This window comes from Lathyrus oleraceus, chromosome 1, assembly GCF_024323335.1.
Source record: "Lathyrus oleraceus cultivar Zhongwan6 chromosome 1, CAAS_Psat_ZW6_1.0, whole genome shotgun sequence".
Classification (NCBI taxonomy): Eukaryota; Viridiplantae; Streptophyta; class Magnoliopsida; order Fabales; family Fabaceae; genus Lathyrus; species Lathyrus oleraceus.
In genome coordinates, this window is record NC_066579.1 from 52,860,714 (window position 1) to 52,870,988 (window position 10,275).

The 10,275-nt window shown below is 31.5% G+C and overlaps 1 pseudogene; it reads right to left on the reverse strand.

Moving 5' to 3' along the window:
• Positions 1–8,308: 8,308 nt before the first annotated feature.
• On the reverse strand, positions 8,309–9,244 carry LOC127103463 (NDR1/HIN1-like protein 10; annotated as a pseudogene).
• Between the last annotated feature and the right edge of the window lie 1,031 nt (positions 9,245–10,275).

Sequence of the window (10,275 nt, forward strand, 5' to 3'; positions counted from 1 at the left end):
ATCTTCACTTAAATAATTTTATTTTTTGAAATAAGTTTCAAAAGATTTTTTTTTCATTCTTGTCCTCTTGGAAACAAATCATCATTTTATGAATATTTTTCCTATACTCTGTTGCCTTTTGATATTGTCCATAGTGATATTAGGATATCACATATTCAAAGTTTAAGTGAACATCATTTTTTATGCTTTATTCCTTGACAATTTCACAAATTGTTTATGGAATTTTCCAATTACAAATAGATCTCGATTGCATTCCATTTTTGTTCAATTTCGTGCTCATATTAAAATACAATTTGAAAATGAAATCAAATGTTTTCAATGTGATAATGGGAAAGAGTATGATAATGCATATTTTTTTAAATTTTGTAAGCTTAGAATTGACATTTCAATTTTCGTGTCCCCACACCTCTCTTCAAATGGAAAAGTAGGAAGAAAATGTGCATTGTTAATAATATTATTTACAACCTTCTGGCTCATGTCTCCCTCCCACGTTATAATTGACATCATGCACTATATATGGCCACTTACTTCCTTAACATTCTACCAAACAAAAATATTTCCCTACAAACATCCATTAAAATTTTCTACCAAAAAGACCTATCATGTTGGACATGTAACTCCATACACAAGATGGGGTGAATTATGAAAATTTGAAAAACTTTTTTGGAAAACAAAATCATTGGGGAAAAGAGAAACTGAAAACACTTTAAAATCAAACGAGTAAATAAGCTGCGGAAAACCAAAGGAAAGACAATAAAGTAAAGAAATAAGGGATAGAGAGAAACAACCCAAGATTTATACAAGTCCGACCTTAATTAACCTATTCTTATCCTCGAGATTTATTCTTGAGAGAATCCAATAAACTAGAAAGTTTTTAGAAATATATTCCTATTAACCTCCTTATACAATTAAATGAATTTTTAAGGTTAACTTTCAACCAAATATCAAACAAGGTTTAGAATATTTATCTTTCAAATCAAATAAAGACTTTTCATTGGATGATCTCGAACCAAGATGGAGTTTTGAGTTGACTATCCTCTGAATCGAGTTGGAGTTTTACACAGGCTGACCAAGAATTGAGTTAATATTTTATATGGTCTAATCTCGAACCAACTTAGCTTTTACACGAGGTTGAACTCAAGAACCAAATCAAATTTTACACAGGCTAATCTCGAATCGATAGAGATTTTAATCGGGCTGAGCTCAAGAAAATTTATGAAAATTTTAATGGGTTATCTTCACAAACCAAAAAAAGATTTTCCTCTTGACATAATTAATGAACCAAACAAATACTTCCTAAAACAATCCCCTAAACCAAACAAATACTTCCTAAGACAATCCCATAAACCAAACAAGAGATTTTAACTAGTTTATCTCGCAACCAAAATAACTTCTTATAGAATAAATATTTAGTCAAGATATAATACACTCTTGGTAAATTAAAATTAAACCCTTTCCTAGAACAAAGATCCTCACTTAGACTCAAGAATACTCTCGAAGCATTACAACTAACTATATGTGAGAAAAATGAGAGATTTAGTGAAAATGATGAGAGAAAAGAATGTGAGATCAAATCTCATTTTTTGAGTGAAATATAATGATAGAGAAATAAAGTGTAGCCCAAATTGTGGTTTAAATTTGGAAATTATACATGGTCAAAATAACTCACCTAATCGAATAGGCCAATTTTTTTTTACCTCCAATAATCAATTGTTCAAGACACAAATGTGAGGTTTTGATATTTAGCCATTACGATTCATTAAGATACTATCTCAGTATATTTTAGAGTCAATCTAGTGAAAATTAATTATTAATTTATTATTTCTAATCGGTTATTCAGTTGGAAAGAGTATTTCAATCAATCAGACAATCCCATAATCAGTTGGCTAGGCCATAAAAACACTTTTAGGTGGTTTAAATAAAACATGATAGGATTCTCAAATATTGTATGTGTGTGTGTATGCGTGGGCGCGCATGTGCACGTGTGTGATTTTGCCATTATGTTTATAGAATTCCTCATTGTCTTTACAAGACACTGGTCACTCAGACTGACACAACTAAGCGAGCTTTCACATTTCCTTTCTTTCCAAAACTCTGAAGCTTCAGGTCTTATTATTTTTATCTTTGAGTTTATCACCACACAAGAACCTTAAATCTTCTTAATGAGTATTAATATGTCATCATATTGATTATTATCATCTCAAAGTTGAGAGGTTAACCCCCCACTAACCTTGAACGAGAAGTCTTCACTTGAACTTCGTTTACTACAATATTGACTTTAAAGAGACGACTTGATCTTTAAGAACATATTAAAGAGGATAGCTTGATTCAAAAGGATATCTTTATAAACTATCTTGAGCATCTTTTACCGCTTGAGATATCTTCCCCATATAAGGAGTTCACTGGATATCATTTAGTATCAGGTGTCGTCATCATCTCAATAAAACAACTACTCAATTGACTTGTAGCTTTTCTATTAACAAACTTCACCAAGTTAGATCACATTGACAATACCTACAAGTACATAGATCTACATTCTCTCCCACCCCCTTTTTTTTTATGATGACAATGCATATTTCAAGGAGGTGGTAAAAGAGAAAACATATGGATGAAAAATTTAGAGTAGTTAAACTCCCCTTCACATGAGTAGAGCGTATACAATACTCCCATTTAGAGTTTACTTCTCTCCATTTGTCATAGTAAAAAATGCCTTAAAAAGATGCTAGAGCATAATGATAAACATGCAAGCACATAATTCACATAGATCAACGATAATCTACTAAAAAAGGGAAAATATTACTTTATCAAAAGATAATTTAAAGTATATAAAGCATGAAAATGCATAAATTTAAACACACTTAATTATGAAAATTAAACACTTAAGGGAGCCTACTCTTCAGTATCCTCATCATCATCAGTGAAAAATCTTGGAGGTAGATTGTAATACTCCAAGCTTATAAGCATGAGTATGAAAGATTAAGAGACAAATCTCTAATCTCTAAACCTAATGGTAAATTGATGAGAGGTTAGTAGAGTAATCAATGTGGGATTAACTTAAGGAAAAAAGGGGTGGGAATATTAGTAATTTCAGTCTAATAGCAAGGGCATAATGGGATTTGCTCATGATTTTATATATAATTCCATGTAGAAGAATAAACATCATTTATCCACATTAATTTTCTCTCCTCATATTATAATTTGAGAGTGGTAAAAGAGAAAAGAGAGGGAGCTAGGGCGGTCCTTGCAGAAGGAAGGAGGAAAGCATGATCCAAGTTCATCTTCTTCAACAACCTTGATGTACATGTGTGAAGCTTGGTGGTTTTGGAAGGAGAACAATGATCAAGTGCATGAATCATAAACATCATAATCTTCTTGATTCTTCAAAGTTAGAATCTTCATTGGAGGCTAGTCCTTAGTTACAACTTAGGGGATTAGAAACTTATGATTTGCATGCTCATGTGGAGTTTTGTGATATATTGCTTGAAATCATGCCAGTGGTATGATTATGGAACTCACATATGCTAATTTTTATGTGATTTGGTTCCCCAACTATGTCAGTATATGTTAGGGATGGATTGATGATGTATTGGGGGTGCTAAAAATGGTGTTAGAACTCTATTTTCGTGAAAAAGTCGTTGTCATTCTCACCTAGCGAAATCTGCATGTAAGAACAAAATTGTGTTGGCATTGAAATTAGTGTATTCTGAGTTTCGTAACTCAAAATTAGACGTGATCGAATGTGTCGGAAATATATTTCAATGCTCTACCTTATGATCAATAAATATCAAGCTTGTATGACAGTTGGTGATGTGTGACAGTTTCATGTTTGATTACATGTCGAATGTTAAGCTTGAATTACTCTGCTGACATGTCAATGTGACGCTATTCCATGGTATTAATTTCATGGATTGATATTAGAGTAATGCCATGGTAGTATTCCCTTGTTGTATGCATGTTATATTCTTACCCCTGCTCTTAAATTGATGAATACATGTGGAAATAAAGTAAATGTTCATGTTGGATTGTTCTATACATTTATGCATTTTGGCATTTTCTGCAAGTCTCTCTTAGCGAACCTGGTGGCGCTAAGAAAGCACTCACGTTTTGTCCATTGTGTTTCTGAATAGCCTCGCTAAGCGAGCGAATGTATCGCCCAATAAGCCTAGTTATTTTAGAAATGGATTTCCATTATGTTAGAGCTTGCTTGCAGCTCGCCTTGACCTTGCCTAGCGAGCCTGAACTCGCTGCTAGTTCCTTGAGCAAGAGGCCTATTTTTTAAGAAAGCTATAGTTATGGACGGTCTCGCTTGGGACTTTTTGGGATTCTCTAAGTAAGCCTTTGAAGCTGAAGTTTTATGTTCCTTTTTTCTGAATACAGTTTTGGTTCTGTAGTTCGGAATGCTATGTTGCCTTTTGTGCTGTGAAGCTAACATAAAGCGTTGTAATATAGATGATACTTCAGTGTCTTCCACTTCTTTCCCGTGTTGTTCATTCGTTCCGGTTGAATGTTTGGACATGACTTATTTGGGTTTGCATGAATAACGGAGTAGGCCTATACTACTAGGTGGTAATTCACTTACGGTTAACACATCTGAGATATCGATATGGTGGGCTTTTAGGGCCTGAAGAGGCATAATACTCACTTGGTTACTCACCTGAGCTATCGATTGGTGGGATTATGTGGCCATGTAGGCTCTATACACTTGGTTACTCACCTCTAACGAGCTTTTATAGCCATATATGTGTAAATCACTTGGTTACTCGTCTGAGATATTGTCTGGTGGGCTTTGTAGCCATGTAGACATTTTGCACTTGGTGACTCACTTGTGTATTGATGATTGATGGGCTCGTGCCGCCACATAGGCAATGTGCACTTGGCCATTCATCACGGATGGGCTCGTGTAGCCATTTAGGCATAAATCACTTGGTTACTCACCTAACTCATTGGCGGAGAGCTTGTGTAGTGTCTTGGTGATAAACACTTAGTTACTCATGGAGGGTGTGCATTCGTGTCCTAGAGGCAAACGTATAGTACTTCAGAACTATCTCGTACACGGGTACGGGTATGCATACGTGTTTGTACTAAATTTTGTATGAATCGATGTTTCTAGAATTTGATAGTCAAGTGACTCCCAATTCAGTGTTATGTGAATTTGTGTATTTCTGAAATGGCAAGTAAGGGAACCCTGTATCGGTGGTATGATCTGTGTGTGATTATGCAACCTATAGAGCCGAAAGGACCCATTAGATATGAGGAGTCATTGAGATTTAGTAATCTCACCCCAATCATATTTTTGTTTTTCAGGTACACTAGTTAAAATTGAAGGACTTGTGAGAAGGTCAGGATAAGAGACTTGAATGAGCATATGGAAGGAAGACTATACCAGATCTTATTTCTGTTGTGCATTTCCTGTAGACATATATGTTGTATACATTCGTAGCTGCAAATTTAGTGATGTATATAGTTTATTATGTCATCTTAAGCTTTTGTATGTACTTAGTGCCAAAAATTTAACGCCTTACTGATATGATTCTAGTCACATATTAGTGGAGTGTTACATAGATTCCCTTAGTCTTAAGCTAAGTGATGGGCCAATAAGTTAATCTTCTTATTAGTCTACTTTAGTCTCTTGATTATGTGTTGGAGTAGGTTTTCAACCGAGGTGTTTCGGTGATATCATAGTCAAAAGTCTTCTAGATTCACAAAAGTTTCCTATTGAGGAGGTTCTCGTTGTTCCATAGAAATTTTCTTTCCTTTTGGAGGAATTTTAAATATCTCCCCATTGACAATTTATACCACATTAAACCTAATGTTGTCTCTCATATCTTTGTTACATCATGCATCAATACTTCTCCTTAAAAGTTGTACCAACATGTTTCAAGATGTTTGTGATTAAGTCATCATATGGTGAACATATTCCTTTCCTTTGTCTCCCTAACACGTGTTGGATCACTGCACCTTCCCAATTTGTCTCAACTTTGTTGGCAAGTAACCACACATAGAAACACTAGATCTAGTTAAATGACTGGGTTTCTCTTCCTTGGAAAGAGTATATTATTTTCAGCATAGTGAATAAGATGAATATTATGATGCAAAAACCTACAGTGAACGGAGAAGCCAACCGAGAATTTAGATCTGACAAAAAAGAGGAAGCATCACTCTTATGCATGTAATTGTCACCTTCTTCTAGTTCATCTGGTTTAAAACAAGATCCACCATGGGGTAGATGCAAAACATCACTAAATTCCTCCAAAGATAGAGATATCTTGTATTTTCTAACTTTATAGTAGATAATCCCATTGATGAAGTATAGATTTGAATAGAATATTTTGACTAAGAATGTATATACTTCTCTTGGAGGGTTGTAGATAAACAACTTTAAGTTTTAATTTTTTAAGAGTCTTGAAGAATTCACATTCTTGAAAGATTTTAGCATCCAAGGTAAAAACGACTAAAACCATCTTATTTGTGTATTCTTGAAAGAATATCCCTTCTTGTTATTTAGATGAGAAGTCACTAGAGATATAGGTGGGAGAAGGGAATCTTAAACTCTTAGGTACCATGATAATGATACTGGAGTACTAAAATAGTATTCTCACACACGGAGAGAAAAATAAGAAAGATATGATGCAAAATAAGGTAATAGGAGTTCATATTTGTAATGTTGCTTCTAAACATTTGGGCGTGTAAAAACTCCACAAAATCCTTGAAGATTTGTCCGAGAAAATATTGAAAGAAAAATGTTCCAAAACATATGTGATAATTGATTATTTTGATGATCTAATATATTATTTGGTGTTAAATCTTAAGATTTCGCGCGTTCTTTATTAATGCTCTAATTTGATCATCTTTAAGAGGAAGATACAATCTGATTTTTCTTGAAATTTGAAATGCATGAAAGCTCTAAATGATTAAGCTAATCAATTATTTTCGTTATTTTCATCCTTTTTTATCTTTTGGGTCTTAGGTTGAGATTTACATTTTGTAAACTGTTTTTGACACCCCATTTTCATTCTAATTGGACCCTTTTCTCTAAAAATGCTTAAAACTAAAATAAATTATTAGTATAAATAATTTAAAATGATTGAGCAATTTAAAAACTAATTATTTAGAGGGTTATTTAGAGTTTTTTTCCTTCAATTTTCAACATCTAAAAAGTGTATCATCTTAAATTTTGTTTAAATCATTTATTTTAATATTTTGTGTAAATAATGTAATTTTAAATTTTTAAAAAAAAATCCTCATTTTTTTGTAGAAACCTAGAGGTATACGGTGCTTCGGATGAAATGTATTTTATTGAATTTTTTATCTAAAAAGAAACATATTTTACCTTGGTTTTGAGTAATAAACGAGGTAAAATATAGTACGTTTATTCCGTTTTTTCACTGTCCTTAAACATATTTTTGTCGCTCATTTAATGAGTATTAACACTCAATAAATTTCCATTAGGAATCAGCATGAAACCTAAAACCCTCGTTATAAAAGCCTTCTTAATATTAAAATTTGAAAATGAAAATTTTGACATGAAAACTTTAAAACTTAAAAAAACATTTATTTTATTTAGGAAAATTTCTCTACAATGAATTGCAAAAGCAAAAAATTATTTGGGTTCAAAATTTGAGTTTTTAAATTATCATATAACTGAATATTTATTTTATTTATCTAATATTATTTTGTTTTATATCAGAAATTTGATCTTGCTCTAGATCAATGAAACGAGGATCCTTGACATTTGCTCTTCTCCAAATTATCCAGTATTTGTTCTTCATCGACAACGACAACGAAGAAGAAAAAATGTAATATTCTATGTAAATAATATAATTTGTGAACAAATTAATTTATTGATAGTCTGTTTAAACAATGTAACGAATATATATATATATATATATATATATATATATATATATATATATATATATATATATATATATATATATATATATATTCCTTCTCAATTTTGTTAGTAAATCGAGAGATATATGATACTAGTTTTAAAAATATAAAAAAGTCATTATCGAGGATTGAACTGATGACACTTTAAATCATCTTTTTGGTTATTCAAAAATCGATGGGTAAAACGATAACTTTTTATCAATTCTTTAGATTAAATAAAATTCGCAATTGAAATTAAATATATATATATATATATATATATATATATATATATATATATATATATATATATATATATATATATATATATATATATATATATATATATATATATATATATATATATATATATATATATATAGCAGTGGTATGAAATCTAGAAGTCACCAAATTTTAAGTTAATGCCACATGTAATTGATAAAAATAAGCACATAGTACAATATTAACTAAGTTCAAAGAATACATACGTAACAAACATAACTTTGTCATATACATAAATGTGTAACACAGTACAACATTGAAAAAGAACAGTATACAAATTCACATTGTAATACACATAACAAGCTCCTGCTACCACTCATATTCCTGCTCCTGTTCCTACTCCTCCTCCTCCCACATTTGCATCACGATCTGTAAAGAAAGAACCGGTCCTACATCTTCTGACTCTAAAAGAAAACCTTGATGGTGATGATGATGTGTTACCCTTGGAAGAAGCAACCAAAGGAATGCTCAAACGACGACACTGCACAACCGGAGGATTAAACCGTCCAGTCTTAAAAAAGCTTCCAAACTTAGCTCTAATTCGAACATCCAAATCAACAGCCAAATCATTATAAATCCCGAGACGCTTCTCTTCGCTATACTCATCAAGTTGTTTACGTCCAAGTTTGATCACACGGTTCCCTTTAAACTCTATAGGTCCAAGATATGACGTATTCTTGTGTCCTTGATCAAAGGGTGCCAAACTCACATAACTGAATTCATTGTCTTTGTACCAAGCAACCGCAGTGATTCTTCGATAATAGACTATTATGTTGTTGTTAGGGTTTCTTGCTGTGATGTTGACTTTGAAATTGTAATATAAGTTGTTATCTGTGAGGTTGAACTCGGTAAGAGTAGCGTCGGTTATGTGGAATTTCACGTTTGAGGGAGAGATTATTATCAAGAAAATGATTGTGATGGTTATGAGTAAGAATATTAGGGCGTAGATTGTGCAATAGAGGCACCAAAACCAATGAGGTCTGAAACACATGTTTGTGAGGTATGAGTTTTTTTTTGGGATGATGAGATTTGGTTGTTGATGAATGTGTTTGTGTGGGTTTTAAAGTTCGTAAATTGGTGTGTTTTTGGGTGTAACGTGTTGTTTTTTATTTTCTAGGTGATTTCGTAGCAATATAGTAGAGAGAGCGGAGAGAATATAGAATAGCATTGACTTTTGGAAACGAATGATCGAAGAAATATTCAATGGCTTGAGTAACAAGAATCTGTGGGATAGTTTAGTTTGGGTTAGAGATAAGTTTATAAAATACTTAGATTTGAAGATAAGAAAGTGTGAGAGAGACAGAGAGGAAATAAAATATAGTAACACTTGTAGTAACAAAATAATTTCTTCATATATGAAAGGAAAAGGTAAAAGGAGATAGAAACGTTTAGTATGTCATGTGTGCCAAGTATTTTTGGACGTTGTTTATTAGTATGCAAATATTTATGGTACACCCAAATTACACATTGATTCTTTGAGCTATTTTGTGTGGGATTAATTGTATTTAAATAACATCTAAATAATTTAAATCAATTTTATTTTAATGATGATTTCAAAAAACAATTTCAACATTTCAGAAAGCTTTAGGAATCCATCTGATTTTCTTCTCAACATCTACAACTGCATTCTCAAAATTGTAAAAGCACCTTTTCAAAAACTAATAAATATGAACACGTTTCACATAAATTTCTAGAATAATGTTATTCTTACACTAAATCATACACCAAACTCTTATACCAAACATTGCTTACCGTATTTACGGTGAACAGTGTTTTTATTTTTTTAATAAATAAAAAAATAATATTTATAAAAATATATTTTTATTTTTAAATTTATTTTTATAATACAAATATAAAGTTTGTCATTAACAAATTTTATTATTATATCAACCACAAAAATATAGGTTATTAACCACATATTTTACTTATGTATTTTATAAGATGAATACTGTTTGTTGTAAGATTTGGATGTAAACTTGGTGTAGGAATAACAATCCTCTTGTTTTCATTGGGGAGTTTGGAAAGGAAGGAAAATGAAGGTTCCAAAAATAATTTTAAGAAAATCTAATACTCCTTGAAAAAAAAAATTGTTTAAAATGATAAAATAATATTTATTATTAA